The sequence below is a fragment of the Pteropus medius genome, unplaced genomic scaffold (genome assembly GCF_902729225.1).
Source record: "Pteropus medius unplaced genomic scaffold, Ma_sr-lr_union100, whole genome shotgun sequence".
In the NCBI taxonomy this organism is placed as follows: Eukaryota; Metazoa; Chordata; class Mammalia; order Chiroptera; family Pteropodidae; genus Pteropus; species Pteropus medius.
In genome coordinates, this window is record NW_024352786.1 from 12,334,227 (window position 1) to 12,343,677 (window position 9,451).

Below are 9,451 nucleotides of genomic sequence, written 5' to 3' on the forward strand. Positions count from 1 at the left end.
GACATAATCCAATTCTTTGAGGGCCTGAACAGAACAAGGGGAGAAAAGGAGGATTCTCTCCTTGCCTGCCTGACTGTCTGCCTGCCTGCCTGCTTGAGGAGGGACATTGGTCTTCTCTCTTGTCTTTGTACTGAGATTTATACCAGCAGCTCCCCTGGTTCTCAGACCTACTGACTCAGATTAGAATTACATCATCAAATTTCCTGGGTCTCCAGTTTACACATGCAGGTCATGGGATTTCTCAGCCTCCTAATCAACTCCATAATCGTGTGATCTAATTTTTCATAACAAAATCAATCTCAAATCTTTCTCTCTCTCATTCTCTCATATACATATATATGCATGTGTGTGTATACACACACACACACACACACATATATAGTATATGAGAGAATGAGAGAGAGAAAGATTTGAGATTGATTTTGTTATTTTATGTATAGTATATAAAATATAAATCTCCACATATACATAAATATATATGTAATATATTACATATATTCCATTTGTTCTGTTTCTCTGGAAAACCTTGACTAATATAGTAGTTTAGAATATCTCTGTCTCTTAGCTCATGGAGTTCAAAAACTATTCTTAGAAGCTCTACAAATTAAGCATCTAAGGTTAAAAATTTCCCTGTACATAATGCTTCAGCTTCATCACACACAAGCTGTTAATACCTATTGTTATTTTTAGAATTCTTTTATAAATCAATTACAGAAATTGCTCTCATTTATTTATAAATCAATTACAGTGAAAGTGAAACTATCTTGCTATCATGGTGGATATGTCTGCTTTATTCAACAAATATTTATATTGCTTACAACAGGCTAGGTTCTGGGGCTACAACAATGAACAATGGAGGACAATGATCCCTGTTTGTGTGAGAGTATGATAATGAAGACTAACGTAAAATAAAAATACTAAGAAATAAAATATATTGTTATTGAAATTCAATATTTCCTATGAGATAAACAGTTAGACAAGGTGAGTGGATTGAGCATGTTGGTCAAGAAGATGTGTTTGTATTTACTGTACTCAGAGCAGATCTTGCTGAAAAGGTGATATAATCTGTGAAGATGACAGAGTGAGCCATTTTGCTATATGAGCAGAGACCATTTAAATCAGGAAAAAAGGAGTGAAAAGGCTGGAGGCTTGAATATAATAGTCATATTTCAAGAACAACAAAGAGACCACTGGTTGAAATAACAACCAAGATGGAAAGTAATAAGGCGCTTGGCAAAAAAAGATGATTGTCTCACAATGTTACTTTTTTAAAACAGAGATGGCACTAGATGACAAAACAGATGACAGATTATCATGACACCTAACCAGAATCTCAAAGCCAGATCTGTGGGAATATGGAGAAAATGGCCATTTGCAAGAATTCTTGGTGTCTCCTAAGTTTTTAAGAATATGAAGGGATTTTCATAGATTTAGAAAGCCTGAAATTTTGAGAGCAGGGCTACAGTCACAAAAATAATGATCTATTAGCCTTTTACCTAATATATATTTTAACTTATTTTACCTCATAGAGTTGACCTAGGGAACATCAGTTCTTTGTTTTTATATCATCACTTTATATACTCAATGTTGTGTCTTGCCCACAGGCAATCACTACTAATTATTTTATTGCCTTAATTATTTGTTGAGAATTTTGGGGAGTTGAATTCCTCATCAATTATATGATGCTCTGAAGAGATATATTGCCCAGCCCCATCTGGAATAGATGCAAGATCATTCACAAGTGTTAGATAAATTAATTCCACAGTCTAAGCCACTTAAGTGTCTTTAATAATTCTTAGCTGTAAATTTCTTAATTGAAATTTAAATGATTTAAAAGCTGATAAAACTGCTTTGGGGGTCAACCAAATAATGTGAAAGAAAGAATTTTATAATCACTTATTACCAAGTAATATTTTAAGTGACTATGGTAATATTTGCATATAAAAATTCTTTGAAGTATGTTTGAGTCTTACCACCCCTTTCAGAGCCAAGGTGTGGGATGTCTACAACGTTATCACTACTACTTATCAGATTACTACAGAATTTGTAATACTATTTTTTTTTTCAGTTTTGAGTTCATCTAATCAGTGCAGTAATTTTTAAAATAAATGTTTCCAATTTCAATCTTATAAACTTAAAAAAGCATTGTATAAATGCACAGAGCATATTGTGTGTAAATTTATATCCAAGACTTGAGCATAAAGTATATAATACAGATATGAAATCATGACTAAAATAAATTTTGAACTAAAGAATATGTATATACTGAATTGGAGAATCCTTCAATGTGCTGGTTATTTTCCACATCATGTCCTCACAGCTTATTTTGTATCCAACTACTGACTACTATAACCTGAATCTTAAATTCTTTTGTCCTTGAACATTTAGTCTGATTCTGCTGAAGGGAGGTGCTGGCCAGAGATTGCAAAGCAGAAGAAAGAAGAGAGAAGTCTATTTATCCCACTCCCCCTTCGCATACACACCCATGACTTCTCTCCTCTCAAGGTTTTACTTTTTGGTGTGCTGGGTTTGTTTGTTTGTTTGTTTGTTACTCATGACCAATGTTCCTCTACTGAAACCCCTTTGCTGGTTAAGTGCTTGCCAAATTCTATTAACACCACTCCCTCCTCTAGTCCCTACCAACTTGGGGGACTACAACTTCCAGATGTTGCTTATCCCATCCTTTTTGGTTCTCTGAACTCTGCTCATCTCTCTATAAAAAGATCTTTTCTATAAATCCTTTAAACGTGTCATCTATTTTCCATCAGTATCTTAACTAATATAATCATAATTATTTGGTGATTTCTAAACATAGTTGCCATTTGAAATATTTGTGAAACTTCAAAATAATACAGATTTTAAAATATATAAGAATATTATGAGCCCTACTACAATACCAATTAAATTAGAATCTCTAAAGGTAGGGCTTCTACATAGATATACTTTTAAAGTTTCTCTATTTTCTATTGAGGTTGAGAAAAGTTGCTTTAAAATCTGAATTCTTGAGCAGACTCAGATCCTTTGTGTATTAACTGAAGAGAAACCTGAAATTTAAACCCTCTTTCTCTCGTCGCTCATTTTATTCCTTAAAGGGGAGCTGCCTAATTGTCAATTTGAATATAAATGTGAGGATTGTTTATCAATGGATATGCAAGAGAGCTGATATAATGGTAAGATTTGGCCTCATTTATCATGGAGTATTATAGCTAATCATTGGAAAGATGAAATTAAGCAAATTCTATGCTTCATAAACAGAATAGATATTAATATATTGTATATATAGGCACTGAGATCTGGTTTTAAGAATTGTTGAAATCTAATAAACTTATTCATTAAGTTTATTAATTTGATCACACTCAAAATTATACTATCAAAAACAGTGTTTTGGGTTGAATATCACTTCAGCAGCAAATTTCTCTTGGCCCCTCACCCTTTAAATGCACAACTTTTATGCTCAGTCAATCATGAACACAGATATTACATGTGTACGTATCAATGCAGTATTCCATTCATATTTATGTTTAACATGTGCCTTGGTACTAACCCTTTCTTTTCTATCAGTGTTGATAATATGATTTTGTATTATATGCTAATTGAGAATAAAACTATGCCTATTTCTGCTGCTGTGCAAATCACTTTGTAATGTGTGTAATATATGAAATGAAATGGGAACATCAGTTACTTATCAAGCTTATTTTGACTGAATAACTTCCTGTATCTGGAGTGCAATAAATACAATGACTATATACACACACACATACACACACACAATAAAAATACATCTTTGAGTAAAATAATGATTGAATTACCAATTTTTTATTTGCAGTCTTTTAAATATTTCCCTAAAAGAAGAAGAATACAGCCATACTGCATTAGAAGTGTCCTCTGGAAAGTCTAGTAATGCCTGAAGTTTCATATTATAGTCAAAACATTCTAAGAACCCAAAAGAAGATTCATCCCTTCAAAAATACTCCAGAAAAAAAAAATGAAAGTAAAGATCCTATTTGGCTTGTTCACAATTCAATTCCCTGCATAGAGAGAATATTTACTGAAAGAATGATAAAATAAATGGATGAATTAATTAACCAATAGGATGTAGATACATGAGTTTGAAATTCAGGGTTGCATTTAAGGCTGAAGACAAAAACATGTTATAGATATATAAACAGATAAATTCATATTTATTCAAGGTGAGATCACCAGGTGAGAGAGTATAAAATGTACAGAGTTACAAAAAAAGAGCCTAGGAACAATTCATCTCTCTGAGGCAAACTATATTTAGAAGTTGAGAAAAGGAGGAGAACCCCCCAAAAATTGAACTCAGAAGGACACATCAGGATAGCCAGAGGAAAATCAGGAGTCAATAGTATCAAGAAGTCAAGGGAATTTAGTGTTTGAAGAAAGAGGGGTTCGTTTTTTTTTTGTAATGCTTCTGAGAGAGCATGTTAGATGAGAAGAGACTCGGGACTATTGTTCTTCATAATGGGGAGGTCAGTGGTGATACATACATGAACAGCTTCAGGAGAGTGCTGGGGCGTAAATTCAATGAAGAAAAGAAATTCAGAAAGTTGAAATGGATTATAGTAAACTACTTGAATTTTTGTGTGAAAAGTGACAAAAAATAGGGCAATAACTAAAGGCAAGTATGCAGTCAAGATATAGATAGATAGATGATAGATAGAGATATATGCATTTCTATGTATGATATAGAACGTAAATTAACTAGAATGATTTCTTAGTTTCACAATAATTACACATTTTTAAGTCAAATAAACCTGGAAGAGTTAATTTTATTTAATCAATATTAACTAATATGACATTAAATTCATTCCTCTACTTTGTCATAAAAAGGAAACTGAGAAATGAATTGGTAATGCAAAAATGCCAGCCATGATTGTAGAGAGACATGAAAAAGACCAAAAAAAAAAAAAATCACTTCACATATGTAAGTCGAAGGATACAATAAGGATGCAAGATACCTTTTCGTGTATCTTGCATAAACACCTATTTAAAGGCATTAGAAGCAACATGGTAATGAATCAAAATGACTAATTCAAAGATATTTTCTCTCTAAATGTGCTATTGCACCTTCTATATCTTATAACAACTACACATAGTATGTTAGTCTAATTATGGTACAATTATCTTTTTAATGCATGACTTCTACTACTAGATTCTAAGAGTTCATGTATCAGAAAGCGTATTTTTCAATGATAAACATTGTAGTCTGGAGTTCTAATGCCTGAATCCAAATTGTACTGCTAGTTATTTAACCTCGGTAACTGACAATTTGCTTTCCTCTGCAGTGGGTATAATACTTCGTTTGATTTTGCAAGCTATATCACGAAAAATAAGTGTCAAATTTTTACCTCAGCACATATAGTAAGCACCGCATAAAGCTGGCTGTTATTATTATTCCCAGGACTATGACTGTCTGAGATTAGCACATAATAAGAATTAAAAATGTTTTTTTTTTTTTAATTGAACAAGCAACTGAAGGAACAAATGAATGGCATCTAACCTGAAATCCCAACCCAGGAATCGTTAATGCATCAGGTACTAAAAACAAGGATTATGTATTCTGAAGATTCATGTCAATAATGTCTATATAACTGAAAGCAGTACTGAAGGTCTTCATTTGTTGAGTAAAGTAGTAATTCTAAATTGGGAACAGATTCAGTAATGTCATAATTTTGCTTAATCTCTTCTTTGATATCTAGTTCCGGAACCAAGAAGGAATGTTTGCTTATGGTGATGACAACAGCTATGAAATCTTGATCAAAGCAAGACACAGCGTATAGGTTCTTGGCAAGGAAAAGAGGATAGAGCTGAGTCTGAGTATCTAGTAAGGAACAGGTGGCTTGTGTAGGTGGCTTTGGTACTTGATATAGGATATGGCTGGGTTCCTGCGATGTAAAGACATAAATAAATATACTTGGGGGAGATTGCATAAAATTTAGCCACCAAAAAATGTAAATATTATTTATCTTTTTGAAAGTTTATGTTCTTTTTTAAAGGAAATTCTATATTATCATTTGGTATCTATAATCTAAATATGACTGATCATATATAGTAAACAGAATATCTGCTTTAAAATGCAGTGATTTCAAGTTCTAGAATTAATTTGTTGATTTTTTAAATTAATCTTGTTTTCTGTATAAATATATATATTTATTGTATATATATAAATATATATATATACATTTTATGTATATATATATATAAATATATATACATTTTTTGGTGGCTAAATATATATATATATATATATATACATACAGTGATTAATGGTAAAATTTACCTCTAATGAGTTTAACTTCTAAGTCTATGGGGATTTTTAAGTAACAAAAGGAACACCATAATTCTCCAATGGTTACAAACTGTTACAAATGCTAGTACTGTCTTGAGAGTTTTGGTCCTCTGAGAAGCAATTAAGATTGGATTTTAAGAATAAATTGTGTCAAAGAAGTGAGTACAGATAAAGGTCCTGAGAAATGAGATGAATCATGGCAGTGGTGGGGAGGAGGGCTTACATGAAACAATAGATACAAATGGTGGTAAAGAAACTTTAAAAACAAACCTACTTTTACTACTGACAGAATATATTTGATAGATTCATCTGAGGATATAAAACTGGTGAATTTCCCTTTGGGTTTATCCTTGAACAACAAAAAAGGAGTGAATTTTTCATTTCCACAAGAGACACCACAAAATCTCCTTGTTATTTCCTTTTTTTTTTTTCATATCACAGTAAATTATTCTTTGATCTTAGCTGCATAATATCTTTGTGGTTGTCATTAGTTCTTTTTTAAAAAGTCCTTCTCTACACATTTGTAATTGAGTCTAAATACTTGAAGCCAGTTTGCACATTAAAACTCTGTCAAAATGCCTCCGGAAATTAGTAAAGAAATTGCATCCTCTCTGAAGTTGTGAGAAAACATCCTACCTTACTGCTATCATTGGGTAGCTCCCAGACATCTGGCACAAAATATTTCCAAGTATATAATGGCATTCAGGGCACACTGTGGATACAGGATATGGCATGGGGTAACATTCCCTAGTTTCTATTGGTTTCCTTCTCAAGAGCAATAAAGTCCATTAGGTTTTGGTAAATGATGTTTGTCTCACACTGAGGAAAATATATATTCCTCTCATGTAACGCTCATCATTTAGATGAAATTTGCTGTTAAAAAACATCCTACATTATCTAATGCATCTGGCCCTTCTTTCTATTGCTGTTGTTATTGTTCTTATTCCTGTTCTCATTCTTATTTGGGGGAAGAGAGTGATTGTTGTTTGCTTACTTGTTTAACTTTGCCAATACATTTTAAAATATGCATTTTAAGAAAACAAATTAGCAGTGAAGTTGGAACAATACAGATATTAATTATGGACCTTATATTTTACTTCCTGAATTTAGAAGTCATAAAGACCATTTTAAAGAGTTCAAGAATAGGTTTTTCAAAAAAAAATGTATATAGAATAACATACTTTTAATTTTGGCATTAAGTAAAAAAACTAAGTTCAAGAGTAATAAGGGAACTTCTGATAAAGGGTGGTAAGAACCTACTTAACTTAAATTTTAGAATTTCTTAGATGACAGAAGGCTAGTACATATGAAACAGTTTCTATTATTATGTTGTAAATATATGACTAGTTATGTGGTAGAATATCAATGGATTATTTAGGTTTTAAAGTAATCAGTCCTAATAGTCACACCATGTTAACTTCTTTTTGAATAATACTTATGTTAAGTAGAACTAGCGTTATTTCAATTATGTTATTTAAAAAATCAAATTCCCTGTTTATTTTGTATTAAGATTTTTTTAATCTATTAAAAGTTTACAAAACAAATTAGCACCTTGCGTACATATTAAAGAAGGAAACACCCAAAGACAAAATATGTTCAGTCTTACAGGAACAGATAAATCTCTTTCATCTTCAAGAAATCTCTTTAATTTCTCATAAACAATCTGGAGCCCTTAGCTACTGCTTTTCCTGTTTAGTTTCATACCTCATATTTGGGGTGTTGACATTTTATTTTGAGTCAGCAGATGTTCATTTGATTTTCCCTCCCTATCTAAGTGCTCTTTCTTCCTCGTTTATAATGTAAGGACTCTGCTCATTCTTCACCTGTCATATCATGTTATTCCTTGCCCTCTACTCTCCCTATCTCCGAATTGCAGTGCCCTAATTGTTTCCTGCCTATCATGCTGCCCTAATTTTTAACAGCTTATTTTACTATCCTGTTTCTTTGGATATGAATCCTTTTGTCCTTCATCTATCTTTTCATTTGAATGTGTAGATGCATGGACAAATTTATTTGGGGATCAAAAATAGAAAAGAACATACAATAGTTACAAGGACACACAAAAATATGATACGTGTACCTTTTCTTTTTAACAAAATTTTTCCTAATGTTTTAAATAAAATACACTAAATTTATAGAGCTTTCAAATAAAGTACAGTCTTTAGAAATGTTTAAAATATTCAAGGAAACTCCAAAGTACAAAGAAAAAAAAGGATATGCTTTGTAATCATTTTATAGGTCATAAGGCCACAGGGTCAAAAAATTAATGCATTGTGTTTTTCATTATTTCCTAAAACAAACTCAGAACAACTAAATTTAGAGGTCATAAAGACAACTTTAAAGAGTTCAAGAGTAGGTTTTTTAAAAAAAAAATTATATAGAATAACATACTTTTAATTTTGGCATTATGTAAAATACTAAGTTCAAGAGTAATAAGGGAATTTCTGAGAAAGGGTAGTAAGAACCTACTCTTAAATTTTAGAATTTCATAAATGACTAAAGGCTAGTGGTTATTTGATCTCAAAGAGGAAATTTGTATTCCTGGATAGAAAAATGAGTTACAAAAATAACAGGAGATGTTTATTAGAAAAACTAGGGCCTCCTGACTCCAGAGTATGTTCTTTGTAATAAATTATGTGTTTCGACTGCATTCCCTCATTCTGTGATGCACATCTAGAAAACAAACAAATAATAAGCAACAACCAACGAAGTCAGTGTGAACATTTTGTTGGGTTCCATATTAAATTTTAATATCTGTGTTGATACTTTTGAGCAATAATCTCCTCATTGAAGACATTCTTAATATATTGAAATGATCTTACGCAATATTCCAGACCATGGGTCTGTAAACTTTATCTGTAAAGGGCCAGATAGTATACATTTTAAGCTTGGCAGGCTATATAGTTTCTCTTGCAACTATTCAAACAGGCCATGTGGCACTAAATCAGCCAATATCTAAACATATGAGTATTTCTGGGTTCCAATTAAATTTTATTTACAGACACTGAAATGTCAGTTTCATATCATTTTTGTGCGTCGAAAAATATTATCCTCCTTTTTTTTTAACCCTACATTTAAAATGCAAAAATAATTCTCAGCTGTGGACCATAGAAAAATAGTTCATGGATCAGATGGTCCAAA